Here is a 16,798-nt window from a genome sequence, read left to right as displayed (position 1 = left end):
GCATGTTGCAATATTCCACTTACATGAAATGTCTAAATTAGGCAAATCCAGAGTCCAAGTATATTGGTGGTTGCCTAGGGCTGGGAGGGCTGGGGAGGTATGGAGAGTGACTGATAATGGATACAGAGTTTCTTTTGGGGGTGATGAAAATATTCTAAAATTGATCATGGTGATGGTCGCACCGCAATACACTAAAATATACTAAATATGCATACTAAAACCATTGAAATGTACACTTTAAATAGGTGAATTTTATGTATGTGAATTAAATCTCAATAAAGCTCTTATGTAAAAATGAAGTCAAGATCTGAGTGCTGGGTGTGCTTGTTGGTATTGTAGTGTCACAGCTTCTAGGCCCTCCCAGCTGAGAGAGCCAGATACATACGTGTTTATACTAACCCATGGATATACACATACCTATAAATATCTGTATATGTACCCATCTCTATCTCCATTAAGCTAAACATGATTTCATACTGATGTCTCCAACTCTAATCCAATATCACGTAGATCATTCTAGCCTTCCCCACTAGCTTAACTGTAACCTCTCACTCCTGGGTCCCACCATCTGCCATCCATTTATTTAATTGTTCAGTTCCAGTATGCATGTGTAGTAGCTTCAGGATTATTAACCTGAACCCCTGTGGAAAACAACTTTAGCAACCAGAGTACAGTACTTATGTGTAGTTTACTTGCCTTTAATCTTACTTCTCCACTCATATCCAAGTTTATTATTTTCCCATCACCCCCTACGGTGAATTTATTTCATACAGAGATTCTTTTATCAAAGTTTAAATTCCATCATGAGATCCCCCTACTGCCTAAATTATTTTTAAAAATTGATTATATAAGGTTCAATTCTTGTGCTGCTAAGTTCTATGGGTTTGGCAATTTCATAGTGTCATGTACATCCATTATTATAGTATCATACAGAATAGTTTCACAACCTAAAAACATCTGTACTTCACCTATTCAACTCTCTTCTCCTCTTTCAACATCCCTGAAAACCACTGATGTTTTTACTGTCCATATAGTTTTTCCTTTTCCATTATGTCATATAAATGGGATCATACAGCATATTGGCTTTTCAGATTGGCTTCTTTCATCTAGCGATATACATTTAAGAGTCATCCATGTTTTTGTGTGGCTTGATAGCTCATTTCTTTTTGTCACTGGATAATACTCCATTGTATGGATGTGCCAGTTTTTTTTTTTAACTTAAAAAAAATATTTATTTGTCTGTGCCGGGTCTTAGCTGTGGCATACGGGATCTTCATTGCCATGTGTGCGATCTTTAGTTGCAACATGTGGGATCTTTAGTTGCAGTATGCGGGCTCTTAGTTGCAGCATGCAGGATCTAGTTCCCTGACCAAGGATGGAACCCAGGCCCCCTTCATTGGGAGCGCGAAGTCTTAACCACTTGACCACCAGGGAAATCCCCAGGTGTTTTTTGTTTGTTTGTTTTTTGCTTATTTTTGGCTGCATTGGGTCTTCGTTGCTGAGCACGGGCTTTCTCTAGTTGCAGGGGGGTGCTACTCTTTGTTGCCGTGTGTGGGCTCCTCATTGCGGTGGATTCTCTTGTTGCAGAGCACAGGCTCTAGGTGCGTGGGCTTCAGTAGTTGTGGCTCACAGGCTCTAGAGCACAGGCTCAGTAGTTGTGGCACATGGACTTAGTTGCTCCTTGGCATGTGGGATCTTCCCAGACCAGGGATTGAACCTATGTCCTCTGCATTGGCAGGCGGATTGTCAACCACTGCGCCACCAGGGAAGTCCCCCAGTTATTTTTAATAGACTTGATTCTTTTGAGAAATTTCAGGTTCACAGCAAAATTGAGAAGAAAGTACAGCTCCCCTACACAGGCACAGCCTCCACCACTATTAATATCCTACCAGAGTGGTACATTTGTTATAATTGATGAACCTACATGAACATATCATAATCACTCAAAGTCCATAGTTTCTATTATGGTTTACTCCTGATGCTATATATTCTGTGGGTTTTTACAAATGTATAATGACATGTATCCACCATTATAGTATCATATAGAATATTTTTACTGCCCTAAAAAATCCTCTATACTCTGCCAATGCATCCCTCCCTCCCCCTAACCCCTGGCAACCACTGATCTTTTTTTAATGTCTCCATAGTTTTACCTTTTCCAGAATGTCATATAGTTGGAATCATACAGTATATAGCCTTTTCAGATTGGCTTCCTTCACTTAGTAATATACACTTCAGTTCCCTCCATGTCTTTTCATGACTTGATAGGTCATTTCTTTTTAGTGCTGCATAATATTCCATTGTCTGGATGTGCCATTTCTCTTCAGTTCCTATTTATTTATTTTTTTTTTTCGCGATACGCGGGCCTCTCACCGCTGTGGCCTCTCCCGTTGCGGAGCACAGGCTCCGGACGCGCAGGCTCAGCGGCCATGGCTCACGGGCCCAGCCGCTCCGCGCCATGTGGGATCTTCCCGGACCAGGGCATGAACCTGTGTCCCCTGCATTGGCAGGCGGACTCTCAACCACTGCGCCACCAGGGAAGCCCTCCTTTTTTTTTTTTTTAATCATATATAGGTATTGAATTTTGTTGAATACATTTTCTGCCTCTATAGATATGATCTCATGGTTTTTCTGATTTAGTCTGTTAATAGGATGAATTACATTGATTTATGAATGTTGGACCAGCCTTGCATTCGGGAATGAACTCTATAAGATTTCCCTGGGGCTTCCCTGGTGGCGCAGTGGTTGAGGGTCCGCCTGCCGATGCAGGGGACGTGGGTTCGTGCCCCGGTCCGGGAGGATCCCACGTGCCGCAGAGAGGCTGGGCCCGTGAGCCATGGCCGCTGGGCCTGCACGTCCGGAGCCTGTGCTCCGCAACAGGAGAGGCCACAGCAGTGAGAGGTCCATGTACCGCAAAAAAAAAAAAAAAAAAAAAGATTTCCCTGGCTTGCAGATATTATCTTGATTTCTCAGTGTTCTGGACAGAAGCAAAGGGCAGGAGGACACTATGTCATAAGCTCTGGAGAGTAGGCTAACTCTGCTGCTTGTACAAGTCTGCGACTTAGAACTCCGACATCACACTTTCTGTTTAATGGGGAATGAGGTTCTGTTTGCAGTGAAGACACCAAGCACCTACACTTAAGCTTGCCTCATATGTTCATGGCTCTATAAATGGCTGTTCTCCCTGAAGCCACTGGATGTAACTGTCAATTATGACATTCACTGGCCCTCTGGTACTACTGGAATCAGCTTTTGTCATTCAAGTTTTAAAAGCTCTCTGGACAGCTGGGAAGGTAGTATTGCTCACTGGTTAAGAGCACAAGTCTGAGTCCCTGCATCCAATTCTTTTAGGTATATACCTAAAAGTGGAATTGCTGGATCATATGGTAATTCTGTGTTTAATTTTTTTGAGGAACCACCATACTGTTTTCCACAGTGACTGATGACCTACAGTTTTAAGTTCAGATTTTTCTAATATAGCAGAAAGAAAAAGAAAACAACCAGAAGTAAAATTGACCTTCCCTCGTGGAGCCAGATATACGCACTTCAGTTAAAGACTAAAAGTAGTACCGTCCCTCCCACTGATATGAGAGTATTACTTTTATATAATTTAAATTTTGTTTTAAATAGTGACTAACAAAAAAAGTAAAATGTATAATCTTCATATGCTCTGGCTATCCATTAGGTGGCCCTTGGGTGCTGAATCTTTGAAAAACCCTGGGTAAAATGCTGAACAAATGTGTATCCAGCTTACTTGCAACCTCCTCTGGGAACTTCCTCAGCCCCCTGACTCCCAGGAGGTTCTTTCTGTCCCCTGAGCTCCAAAGGTCCTCCTGGTCTCCAACACTTACCACATTTGTCCTCTTCATGCTCCAGTGCTCCCCCAGTCTAAACTGGAGCCCTAGAGGACACACTTGCTCACTGGTCAGTGTCTCCAGCAAGGCCTGGATGGTTCTGGGATTTTGTCTAGGCTGCATGTCTGACTGGGTCTGGGAACAAAGGGTCCAATTCAGGACTTAAGATCAGCCTAGCCAAGAACCGTGGATGCACAGCTCCCATCGGCCCACTTATGAGAGGCTCCCAGAACTCCAGCCCAAGATCCTTTATTCCCCTTGGCTTGCTGTTCCCACCCTCTCCTGCCCGGGCTCTCTGCATGCAGCAGGCCCAAGGAGCAGATATTTACCTGTTATCATTTAACTGTTGATGCTGCCTCTCAATGGGATCCGCATATCTGGGGTTGACTTCAGCATTAGTTTGCTGTGTATGAGCATGCATTGCATTGGAACATGAAATATTCTTAGAATCCATGACTCAGACTACTCCCTGATTCAGATTGGCCTGTCACAACAGGTAATTAAGGGGTTTCTTGTTTTACAGATAGTTTCCCCCACAATTAAAATGTTCTAATAGCAATAAGGTCATTGTTAACAACTCAGACATACAACTGTAGAGAAGAAGGTGAAAAGCAACTGAATTTCACTACCCAACATAAGCACTATTAACATTTAATGTACTATCCTTTCATATGTGTGTAGACTCTTACAAAACTGTGCAAAGTTTATGTGTTTATAATTAAGGTTTTACTTAGAAGTACACCCTAGACATCTATTTCATTATACTCAAATGGCTCGATAATTTCCCCCGTGTGCATGTATATGTAGCCAAACTCCTGTTTGAAGGCCTGGTTTGTTTTCAGTTTTTCAGTGATATAAACAATGCTGAGATCAACCTCTGGCTCCCAGATTATTTATATTGACTGATTTTAACATGTAATTTGAATTTTTTCCACAAGGGGGAAGCAGGCTACTGTGAGAAAACTAAGATTCAAAAAACAAAAACAACTAAAAAGTTCTTACTCTTTTGCTTTCAGGAAAGAAAAAAAAAAAGGAAGAAAGAAAGTTCTTTGACACACAGAAGCTCACCCCAACCTTGTGAGGCTGGTGGTAGTATTTTCCTCATTTTATGGATATGGAAACTGGGTGATGTGTATGGATTCTTACCAACCAGTGAGTGCCAAGGTGGAATTCAAAGCTCTCTTCTGGTTCCATACAGCTGGCTCTCTTTCCTTCACAACACTTCCAAATTGACATTGGCATTCTCCTTACATTCAGTTCAGGTCTAGGTACTGTGCTGGGGACACTCTGAGGCATGCAGAAATGAATCAAAGGGACTTCCCTGGTGGTGCAGTGGTTAAGAATTTGCCTGCCAATGCAGAGGACATGGGTTCGAGCCCTGGTCTGGGAAGATTCCCACATGCCATGGAGCAACTAAGCCTGTGCACCACAACTACTGAGTCCATGTGCCACAGCTACTGAAGCCTGCACGCCTAGAGCCTGTGCTCCGCAACAAAGAGAAGCCACCGCAATGAGAAGCCCACGCACCGCAATGAAGAGTAGCCCCTGCTCGCCACAACTAGAGAAAGCTTGTGTGCAGCAACGAAGACCCAACACGGCCAAAGATAAATAAATTTATTTTTTAAAAATGAGGGACTTCCCTGGTGGCACAGTGATTAAGAATCTGCCTGCCATTGCAGGGGACACAGTTTCGAGCCCTGGTCCAGGAAGATCCCACATGCCGCGGAGCAACTAAGCCCGTGTGCCACAACTACTGAGCCCACGTGCCACAATTACTGAAGCTCACATGCCTAGAGCCTGTGCTCCACAACAAGAGAAGCCACCGCAATGAGAAGCCCACGCACCACAATGAAGAGTAGCCCCGACTCGCAGCAACTAGAGAAAAGCCAACGTGCAGCAACAAATGCGGCCAAAAATACATTTATTTAAAAAAAAAAAAGAATTAGAGGATTCCTGATCCTCAGGGGGCCATTATCAGGTGTGAGGACAGACTTAGACATAAGAAACTGAATGACTAGATGCCCACTAGAATAAAGAGAGCCCAGGAAGGCAAGAAAGTCCCTTTAATGGTGAGACCAAGCACAGCTTTATAAAAGAAGCATGATGCCAATAAGAGTTAAGGTTTATTTAGCATTTACTCTAGGGGGCACTGTGCTAAGTCCTTTATATGCATAATCTAACTAAAAGTTCCCCACAGATCTGGAAGGTGTTAATGTCCTTTTTATAGGGAAGAAAATGGATGATTAGAGAGGTTAAGAAACTGGCTACTTGTGTCAGAACCCTGGAACCCACATCCTTAATGTGTATTTGGCAGGTCCTAGAAGGAATGGTAGACCTTCAATAGGCAGAGCTAGGAGAGAGACTTCTAGGAGAGGAAACAGAGAAACAGAGTGTTGGAGGCAAGAAATAGGGGCACATTTGGGAATGCAAGGGCATCGGTGTGCCTGGAGTGTGAAAGAGGAGGGATCTGAAGAGATAAAAACTAGAGGGAGAAAACTGAGCCAGATTGTAGAAATCTGTGAAGAGCAAGCCAAGGGGATCCTACTGTGTTTTATAGTGGGGGGAACCAACCAAAGAGAATGACATCACCTGTGTTTTATGAAGATAAATTTGATGCATTGCATAAGGGAACAAGGAGACTATTAGGGGATTGTTAAAATAATATCCTGGCCAAAGGTAACCAGAGAAGAAATGAGAACTGAAAGACATTACCGAGATAAAATCCACAAGATATGACATCTCATTAGACAATGGGGAGAGAGGAGAGAACCATGATTACGGTTTACACGTTTGGGCAACTGGGAGAATAAGCGTGTACACCAGGAGGGGGCCATGGGGAGAGAAGGTGTTTTTTCCTATATAGGATTGAGGAACCTGAGGGACTTCTGGGTAGAGATGTTCAGTGGGGAGTTAGGAGCAGGAAGCTGGTGATTTAGATGTGGTACCCAAGAATCAGAGGAAATGACTGGGAGCAGGCCAGGGGGAATCTATACTTAGGATTCAGCAGGGGATGTTTGTACCCTGATAACCTGTAATTCCACTGTCAGATTTCTGTTGCAGAGAAATAAAATCACAAGTGCACAAGAAAGTGTATGAAGGATGTTCACAGCAGCACTGTTTGTAGCAGTGAAAGGTGGAGTGAGGGGAGGAGTGAGTAAATAAACCATAAAACAGCCACATTGTGCAGTGGTTGAAAATTAAGTAGATAAAAAAATGCTAACATGGACAGATCTCCAAAACATAAAGTGGGAGAGAAAAGCAAGTTATAGCACAATAATAATAATGTGTAGTGCTACTTATGAAAAAAGAAGAAAAGCTAAACAGAAAATGTTGTCACATATATTTTAAATATTGTGTGTGGGTGTGTGTGCACACAGAGAAAATTCTGGAAGGATAAACATATTGTTAATTATGCTGGAGGAAAAGAGTTGTGAGAAAAATGAAGAGCAAGAGGTGACCTAAATGGGAAGGAAATCCAAAAAAAGAGGGGGTATATGTATACTTATAGCTGATGCACTTTGCTGTACAGCAGAAACTAACACAACATTGTAAAACAACTATACTCCAATTAAAATTAATTTTAAAAAATGAAGAGCAAGAGGGGTGAAATGGGATTTTAGCCTTAGTTGCCAGGTTTTAATTTTATAAGAAGAATGCAATCATAATGACTTATGTGAATAAAAGTATTAAAAAATACATAGATTCAATGGGAATAAGAGAGAATGGAAGAGATGAGGACATATTCCAAGGCTCTGGGGGGTAGGAAAATATTGGGAACACTGGGAGAGGTTTCTGGAAGTGCAAAATGGAGGGGGGAATCACAACACTCACCGACTCTGCAGAGGCAACTAGCAGGATGAGCCCTGTGAGCTCAGCTAGTTTTCAACACCTTTCAATTATAGCCACAAGCTCCTGTGTCCTGGAAAGGTCACCATGTCCCACCACTAGCCTTGGAATGAGCCGGTGTTTGTTCTGTTCTTTCCTGAGTTGTAAATGTCCTATGACTTTTCATCCAATTCTTGTGTTTGCATATGCCCTCCCTTTCCCAGAAATTCCAGCATTCTTCGTGTTCTCATTTCAGTCCTTCAAGCTACCAGTGAAGTCCACTTCCTCCTGTTCCAATCCCAGCCAGTTGCTGCCTCATCTCTTGTCCCCCATTCAAAAATATTCCTACTCCAGGTTACTTACAAGAACATTGTGGGAGGCCTTTTATGGAATTTTTCAAGAGACACCTGGCAATAGATGTTGCTAACACTGATTGAGCACAGAGAGGTGCCGGCAGTGGTGCTAAACTTTATAGAAAGTATCTCATTTGATTCCTCCAGCAACCTAGTAGGTCAATACAATTATAACCCTCATTTCACAGCCAAGACTTAGTGTGTAGTGGTAAGCATGTAGTGGGTGAGTGTTAGGACAAAATCGCATAAGCGATTGAATGGGGGTCAGAGAGATGGGGGAGGTATAAGGGGCTGGGTGAGGGAACAACTTCTCAGGTGCTGGACTGGGGGTCGGGGGCGTTCATTTTGCCAAGTGCCTTTATAGCCATGATTTCATTTGGTGTCACCACATTGATCTAATGATGGGGATCATTAGGGAAGATAATGAGTGAATCAAACTGTAATTCCCTTAAAGTGGCAACCATTGGGTCAAGGGCTTTTCCAGCCTATTAACCCACCATGCTGCCTTGAGCAAGTCTGCAAGGGAGTGGAATGCAGACAGAGTGGGGACTGTCTGTGGCTGCTTTTGGCACAGTTCCTTAAGGATCATCAAGTTCCTAGCAGCTGCTCCTCCCCGTCTGGAAACTCTTGGCCAGGCAGCCCCTGCTCTCCAAGCCCGACCATTCCAGGAGATAAAGCTAAGTGGCAGAGGAGCCAGTTTCCTGGGGTTAATAAACAGGCTGTTTATAGCCAGAAGCGGTCACGGGGCAGGGACAGACAGGCTGGGAGGTCACGCTCCTTCTCAATGTTGAGGTTTCTCATAAACATTCTCCCAGTGAGCCTTCTGGGATGCAAGGACAACTCTGGGCCCGTTGCCCTTGCTGCGGGCAGAGTGCCAAGACACCCACACCTCACTTCCTCCTCCTTTCTCCCCACTCCCCCACTCTTTCCTTTCTTCGGTCATTCCTTTCCTATCTTCTATAATGGAAAGAAGATACATTTTCACAATAGATACACCCTGTAACTTTGGGCAGGTAATCCATCCCTCTGAGTGCCAGTTTCCTCCCTATAATATGGGGGTAATGACAGGGCCCTCCCTGCAGGAGGTATGGGAAGGTCTCTAGCACTGTGTTTGGCACACACAGTGGGTATTTAAAACACATTTGTCTGGACTTGAGGACACGGGGAGGGGGAAGGGTAAGCTGGGATGAAGTGAGAGAGTGGCATGGACATATATACAGTACCAAATGTAAAATAGATAGCTAGTGGGAAGCAGCCACATAGCACAGGGAGATCATCTCAGTGCTTTGTGACCACCTAGAGGGGTGGGATAGGGAGGGTGGGAGGGAGATGCAAGAGGGAGGGGATACGGGGATATATGTATAGTATAGCTGATTCACTTTGTTATACAGCAGCAACTAACACACCATTGTAAAGCAATTATACTCCAATAAAGATGTTAAAAAAAAACAAAACAGCACACATTTGTCTTTCCCTTTTTCCCTCTCCACCCACCCCATCCCTTCTCCCTAACTCTGGTCCCTGCCCTTTTCACTTTCTAATCTCCTGCCCCAACTAGCCCCCCACCCCACCCCCGGGCACTTCCGGCCCCTCTGACTGTGCTTCTGCTGCCTGGGCTGATGGGAGAGGCAGTCAGGCTTGCCCTGAGGAGGGCGGCCCACTGTAGGGCCAACCAGCCAGCCTTGGCACTTACCACAAGGCCACACCCTAGCCTCTCTGCTTTTAGTAAATAGCCCACAGGATTTGGGGGTGGAGGGAGGATGTAGAAAGGGAGAGGCCAAGATACTTTACTCTTTGGCTTATTGTTGCCCTCAATATGACTCTTCCAGTGGCTTAATGATCAGAGATCATTGCGTAAGTTACCGTGGGGTAAATTTTGGGTGTAAGTTACCGAAGGGGACTTTAGGCAAGTCCCCTTCACTCTCTGGACTCAGAACAGCGTGCAATAAAAGTGGAGAGTATCAGGCCCTGGAGCCAGACTGTCTGAGCTGGAACCTTGTCTCCACTACTTACTAGCTTGGGTTGCTAACCTCTCTATCCCCCAGTTTCCTCAATTTTAAAATGGAATTTATATGTATTTTATAGGGTTGTTATGAGGATTAAATAAATTAGTCTGTTTAGATCACTTAGAACAGAGCCTAGCCCATAGAAGGCACCCAGTTAATCTTAGCTATTCTGTGTAAATGGGGAGGTAGAACAGGGTGGGTACAACATTATATGTCAAACATATTTCAATTATTAAAAAAAACTCTAATATGTAAAAAAAAAGAAAAGAAAAGAACGTGTGGTGTGCACGTGGGAAGAGCAGGACATCCTCTCAGAGTATTACACAGTCCTGAAACCTCACATTCCTCCTCTTTGTTGACCTCTGGATGAGAACAGATCAGACTCTTGTACACAAGAGTCTGCCTAAATAAAGGCAAAGTACAAGGATTAAGGGACACTCCCAAATCTATGTCTCCCCTTTCTATTTCTCATTCATTCATTCACTCATTCATTCTTAAATAACTATTAATTAAATACCCTCTGTGTGTGCCTGGTACTTTTCTAGGGCTGGAGTTACAGCAGAGAATAAGACATAGTCTCTGACATCATGCTGCTTACATTCTAGGTGGAAGGAGAATGGGATAGACCATAGTAGGTAGATAAATAAATGAATGGGAGCACTTAAAATTGTGGAAAGTAATAAAAGAATAGCAAAACAAAATGATGGAGCGGGGAGTTTTCTTCTGTCTATTGTCCTCAAAATAAAGTCCAAGGCTGCGAAAGCCTATCTCCATCTGCCCTTATTTACCTCTCCAGCCTTACCTCTTGTCACTTTTCACCTTGAACTCTCTGCTTCAGCCATGAAAAACCTGCGTATCAAAGTTGGAAGGGGCCCACTTGACCCTTGATCTAGTGGTTCTTTTAGCCCCAAACACAATCTCTTTTTCGCTACTTCTTTCATGTCTCTCACCCAGCTAACTCTTGCTCCTTCTCAGTCACTAGTTACTTCCACCTGGAAGCCAGCCCTGCTCCCACGAATCCAGGTGAGGTGCCTCTCTTTGTGCTGCACTTTCTCTTTCAAGAGTATCTGTCACCCTGTGTAGCCAGTTTGCTGTTGTCCCTGCACCAGACCGTGAGCTCCTGGAGGGCAGGAATCACATCTTGTTCTCCCTGAATCATAGAATCCTCAACAGTTGGCACAGTGCATAGTACATAGTAGATGCTTAAGAAACACCTGTTGAATTAATTAACACTCAGTTTAGTAAGTTGTTTTTTGTTTTTTTTTTTATGCGGTACGCGGGCCTCTCACTGTTGTGCCCTTTCCCGTTGCAGAGCACAGGCTCCGGACGCACAGGCTCAGCGGCCATGGCTCACGGGCCCAGCCGCTCCGCGGCATGTGGGATCCTCCCGGACCGGGGCACGAACCCGTGTCCCCTGCGTCGGCAGGCAGACTCTCAACCACTGCGCCACCAGGGAAGCCCCTAGTAAGTGTTAAGAGCTCATTAATATGAGGAAAAGACATGGACAAGGCATGGCTTTGGAGACAAAGAATTAATTGGAAGAAAAAGTTATAATTTCTCAGTCCTTTCTGGAGTCCATATTCTAGCATCTTGCAGCTCTAATACTCCACCAGAGCCTCCTAAAAGGCTTACAGAGCAGTCAGGGCAGAAATTATTGACCCCACTTAACAGCTAAGGAAGGTCAAGCCCCAGAAAGGTGAATCTACTTTAGCAGAAGTTACCTAGCCAGGTGGCGGTAGAGTGCATCTGAACAAGTTTAGGGCCCCAGAGACATCAGGCCCAACCTCTTCATCATACAGGGAATGTGGATGGGGGTGGTAACAGGCAGACTCTGAACTAAGTGTCCTGGCTCATCTAAAACTCAGAATAACTGCTTGAGGGTGACAGTGATGGTAGCCACAAAGGAGGAGACAACATGATTTACCCACAGTCCACCCTCACACTGTAACCCAACCCGACTAGGCAGATTCTCCAGGCCACCACTCCATTTGTCCTCAGGGACTCCTTCCTGGGGTCAGTTCATGAGACACTGCACAGTCAGAGACTCACTAGGATGGACAAAACCTCAGAATTCTAACTTCTTTGTTTCAGAGTTGGGGACATCAGGGCTCAGAGAGATGGGACTAGCCTATGGCACCTATGGAGATAGGATCAGGACTCCAGATTCTCAGTCCAAAACTTTCTCAAGTATACCCTTGACATGAACCTCTGAGTTGGGGAAGGGGTGACAATGATGTGGACCAGACCTGGCCATTTGTTATCTGCGGTCATGTTGGGAGAAGTGAGGGAGGAGGGGTGATGGACTACCCACTCCATCTGGTTGTCCTACTCTAGAGTTTATTAGTTCCCACTAGTCCTCATTGGTTTTGTGCATTGTCAGTTAACCAGAGGAAGCAGACTATGGGTTGTCCACTGTTTAGTGACTGTTTATGAAGGTCATTATTGCTACTCTAGCACAGTAGTCTCCCAGCCAAACAACAACATAGAGAGGATGGAGCGCAGGAAAAATGAGGCCAGCAGAGACATAGGTAGGGCTCCCTACTACTAAGAAATGGGGAAAAGTGTACACGTTTTAGGTTCTAAGAGAAGGGAAGGGACATTTTGTCTGAAAGCTTGGAATTGTATCCAGCATAGGTATGACTCTTGCAGATGCCTGTCTTTGCTGTGAGTCCCTGGACAAATCACTCAGCCTCTTGGAACCTCAGCCTCTCAAATGAGAGGAGAGTTGAATGAGATAGTTTCTAGGGACTCTTCCCCTTTTTTATAATTCTCCCTCCAACGAAGTGGGCATTAGACGAAGTGAGAGTCATTAACTCCATTTCAGGTAAATTCAATAAACCTAGGATTTGCCAGGCCAGGTCCTGCTGAAGTTTAACTGCAAGATCTGAGGAAAAGGGTTAACATGCAAGCCTGAGATTGCTATGCTTAGAAAGATCTGCTTGCACAACTGGCCCTGGGTTGATGTTCAGCGACTTTGATTTCAGGAGGATTTCCACCGTTCCCAGAACTGATAAGAGTGGCGCACTATGCCTAAACTATTTGGACAAACAATGTGGCTTGTGCTGAATTCCTGCTTTCCTTCTGGGAGTCTGGCATCTTGGTACATGCTAGGCAGAGGATGCCTACATGGCCAGCCCCCAGTAAAAACTGAGCACTGAGTCTAATGGGTCTCCCTGGTGGACACTTTACATGTGTTGTCACACTTTGTTGCTAGAGGAATTAAGTACAGCCTGTGTGACTCAACTGGGAGAGGCCTCTTGGAAGCTTGTGCCTGATTTCACCCAGTCTTTGTCTCATGCACCTTTTCCCTTGGTTGATTTGTTCTGTAACCTATTGCTGTAATAACTCATAGGTTTATTATACAGCTTAAATATACAGCTTAAACCCAGCATGATCCAATAGAAATATAATGTCAGTTGTGAATGTAATTTAAATTTTTCTATTGGTCACATTTTACAAACTAAAAAGAAAGAGGTGAAATTAATTTCAAGAATATAGTTTCTTTAAGCCAATATATAAAAATATTAACGTTTCCACACGTAATGATATAAAAATGTATTGAGATATTTTTACATTCTTTTTTTCTTACTAAGTCTTCAAAAACCAGTGTGTATTTTACATTCACAGCACATCTCAGTTTGGACTAGCCGCATTCCAAGTGCTCACAAGCCACATCCAGCTATTGGCTGCCATGTTGAACAGCGCAGGCTTACAGATAATGACAAGGACTCTGGAAACAGGACATCTGGGTCAGAATCCTGGTTTTGCCACCTACCAGCTGCATGACCTTAAGCGAAGTGATTTAACCTATGTGTTAGTTTCTTCATCTCTAAAATGGGGATAATAATGTTAGCTACCTCATGAAGTTACAGGGATTTTTCCAAAAGTTAATAAATCTAAGGCAGTACCTGGTACATATAGGATGTTGGGTGAATGCTGGCTGCTCCTCTTATTATCCAAAAGGTTGGCCTTTGAGGTCAACTTGCCCAACTCTTTATTCCATAGATGAGGAAACGGAGGCCCAGAGTTTGGAAGGCACTGGTTTGAAAAGCAAAGGCTCTAGCCACCTCTTTTCCTGTCCCCTGGCTAGCTCTAAGACAGCACCTGCCAATTATTTAGGAAACCAGCAGCTTCAGGGCCCCACCTAGGTTCTGCAATCCTGTCTTGATTGCAAAACAGGGCCACCATTTGAGTTGGCACTGAAGTGGTGGGGCTGAGCCTCCCTTCTGCCACTGCCATCTGGACCCAACAGTTGGGCTGGCTGACTCCGTCACTGAGTCCAGTGCTTACTCAGCACTGATAGGGCTGCCTTCCATTGTTTTCGCTTTTTACGCCCTTCTTATTTATTAACTCATGTTCTATCTTCCTCGAAGATGCAGAGCATCAGCACTTTTTTTTTTTTTTTTTTTTTTTTTTTTTTTTGCGGTACGCGGGCCTCTCACTGTTGTGGCCTCTCCCGTTGCGGAGCACAGGCTCTGGATGCGCAGGCTCAGCGGCCATGGCTCACGGGCCCAGCCGCTCCGCGGCATATGGGATCCTCCCAGACCGGGGCACGAACCCGTATCCCCTGCATCAGCAGGCGGACTCTCAACCACTGCGCCACCAGGGAGGCCCTATCAGCACTTTTTTAAAAACCTCCTTTTAATCATCTACAGTCCCCATCCACCCACCAAGCAGGTAGATAGGGAGCTCCCCAAATATGTCTATAAAAGAGAGAGTAAAGAGGTACTGGGTGCCCACTTATCTGGGATACAGTAGGGCATGTTCTCAGGCTGGAAACAAAACTGGCTTATGATTCCTCTAGAGTATCTGTCTCCACCCTTCCTTTCCTGAAACCCAGATGAAATCATCTACTTTCCTCTGACAAACTCACACGTCTCAAATCTTACTAGCAGCTGGAATCAGACCAGTTTCGTGGGCTCAAATTTGACAGCACATGCTGACCTGAAGATCTGCTTATTCCATTTACCAAATAGTGTTTTATTTGGCATTTGTTTATTTAATAGATAGTTACTGAGCATCTACTGTGTATTAAGCCCTCTGCAAAGTGGTAAGAATGAAGCCTTTGTGGACCTTATGATTTGTTGTAGAAAACAGACAAACAAGAAATGCTGGTAAAGTACAACAAAGGCTTGATGTGGAAAATTCAAATACTCTAGGAACTATAATAGAATAAAGCAAGAGGACCTGAATAAAACTCTTTCCATGGTGTTGACATGATGCTGAAATCTGAAAACGGTAGGAAAGAACCAGTAAAAGAGAGAGAACATAGAGAGTTCCAGACAGAACTCAACAACATAGACAAGACCTGGAGGTGAGAGAGAAGAGCATGTTGGAAGAACTGGAGAACAGTCCAGTACAGCTGGGTAGAGAGAATAAGAAGAGTGTGGCAAAAGATGAGGAAGCGGCTGGATTTGGAGGATACTGTCTGAAGCGCTAAGGAATTTGGACTTTAACCTGAGGGCAAGGGGAAACATCCTGGTGGAGAATAACATCTTTCAAAACATAGGGTTCCTGGGAACAAATCAACCAAATGTACTAGAAAGGCTGATGATGAAAAGACTGGCAAGTGTTGTTTTCAACCTTGTCTTCATGATCTTTGTACTGAGGCTCAGACCTCCTTTGAAAGTAGTCTGCAGCATGAAAGCCCAACCCAACGGCAGGCCATGCTCCCTCAACCTCCCAGCCCACTGTCCATGAGATCAGTACTCCCGAGTCTGGGGCAGCACAGGTCTTCCTTAGACCCTTGGAATTGTAGAGGCACAGAGACCACCATGGAGAGATTGTCAAAGACTCTTGTCTAACAGATTGACCAACTGAGGCCCAGAGAAAGAAGGTAACTTGTCTGTGGCCCCACTGCAAGCCTCAGGCTCTGACTCCTTCTTGTCTCCCCCAGAGAAACCAAACACTAGGGCTAGGACTAGGGTGAGGCAAGTCAGGCACTCAGGCTGCACCATTTAAGGAGGCACTCACTCGCGGGTGCCAGCTCTGCACTTGCCTTACCCTCATCCTGGCTCTGTTGGACACACTTCGAAGGCAGAGATTGTAACTCCAGAAACCTTTTTGACATCTTTCATCGTGTTGACATGATGCTAGGCACATTTTTTTTTTTTGCGGTACGCGGGCCTCTCACTGTTGTGGCCTCTCCCGATGCGGAGCACAGGCTCCGGACGCGCAGGCTCAGCGGCCATGGCTCACGGGCCCAGCCGCTCCGCGGCATGTGGGATCTTCCCAGACCGGGGCACGAACCCGTGTCCCCTGCATCAACAGGCGGACTCTCAAACATTGTGCCACCAGGGAAGCCCCTAGGCACATATTTTGAGGGATCCTAGATGCCTGCTGATGCTAATGAACAATGGATTTCTGACAAACTGATATGTATACAGATGTTTGTATCTTTGGTTAAATATGACCTTCAGGAGACACCAGAACAAAGTCAAGAGGGCCTGAGAATGGAGTCTAGACCTGGATTCTGGTACCCTCTCTGCCATCAGTTTGCTTTGGGAACTTGAGTAAATTGTTCCCCATCTCTAGGCTTCAGCAAAATGAGGTGGTTGAATAAATAGCATTTATTGACTACATACTCTGTGTCAGCCACTGTTCAAATGCTTCTGTGCTTTAACTCGTTTAAAGAATTCCTGGCCTTCAACACTCCCTTCACTTCAACAGGCTGTGGTTTGAGGTAAGGAAGCCTTCACAGAGAATGTGGGATTGAGACAGACCTTCCAAATTCCCATGGGGACAATACTATCTTAAATCA

This window comes from Hyperoodon ampullatus (genome assembly GCF_949752795.1).
Source record: "Hyperoodon ampullatus genome assembly, chromosome: 4".
Classification (NCBI taxonomy): domain Eukaryota; kingdom Metazoa; phylum Chordata; class Mammalia; order Artiodactyla; family Ziphiidae; genus Hyperoodon; species Hyperoodon ampullatus.
Note: the sequence above shows the minus strand (reverse complement) of the source record.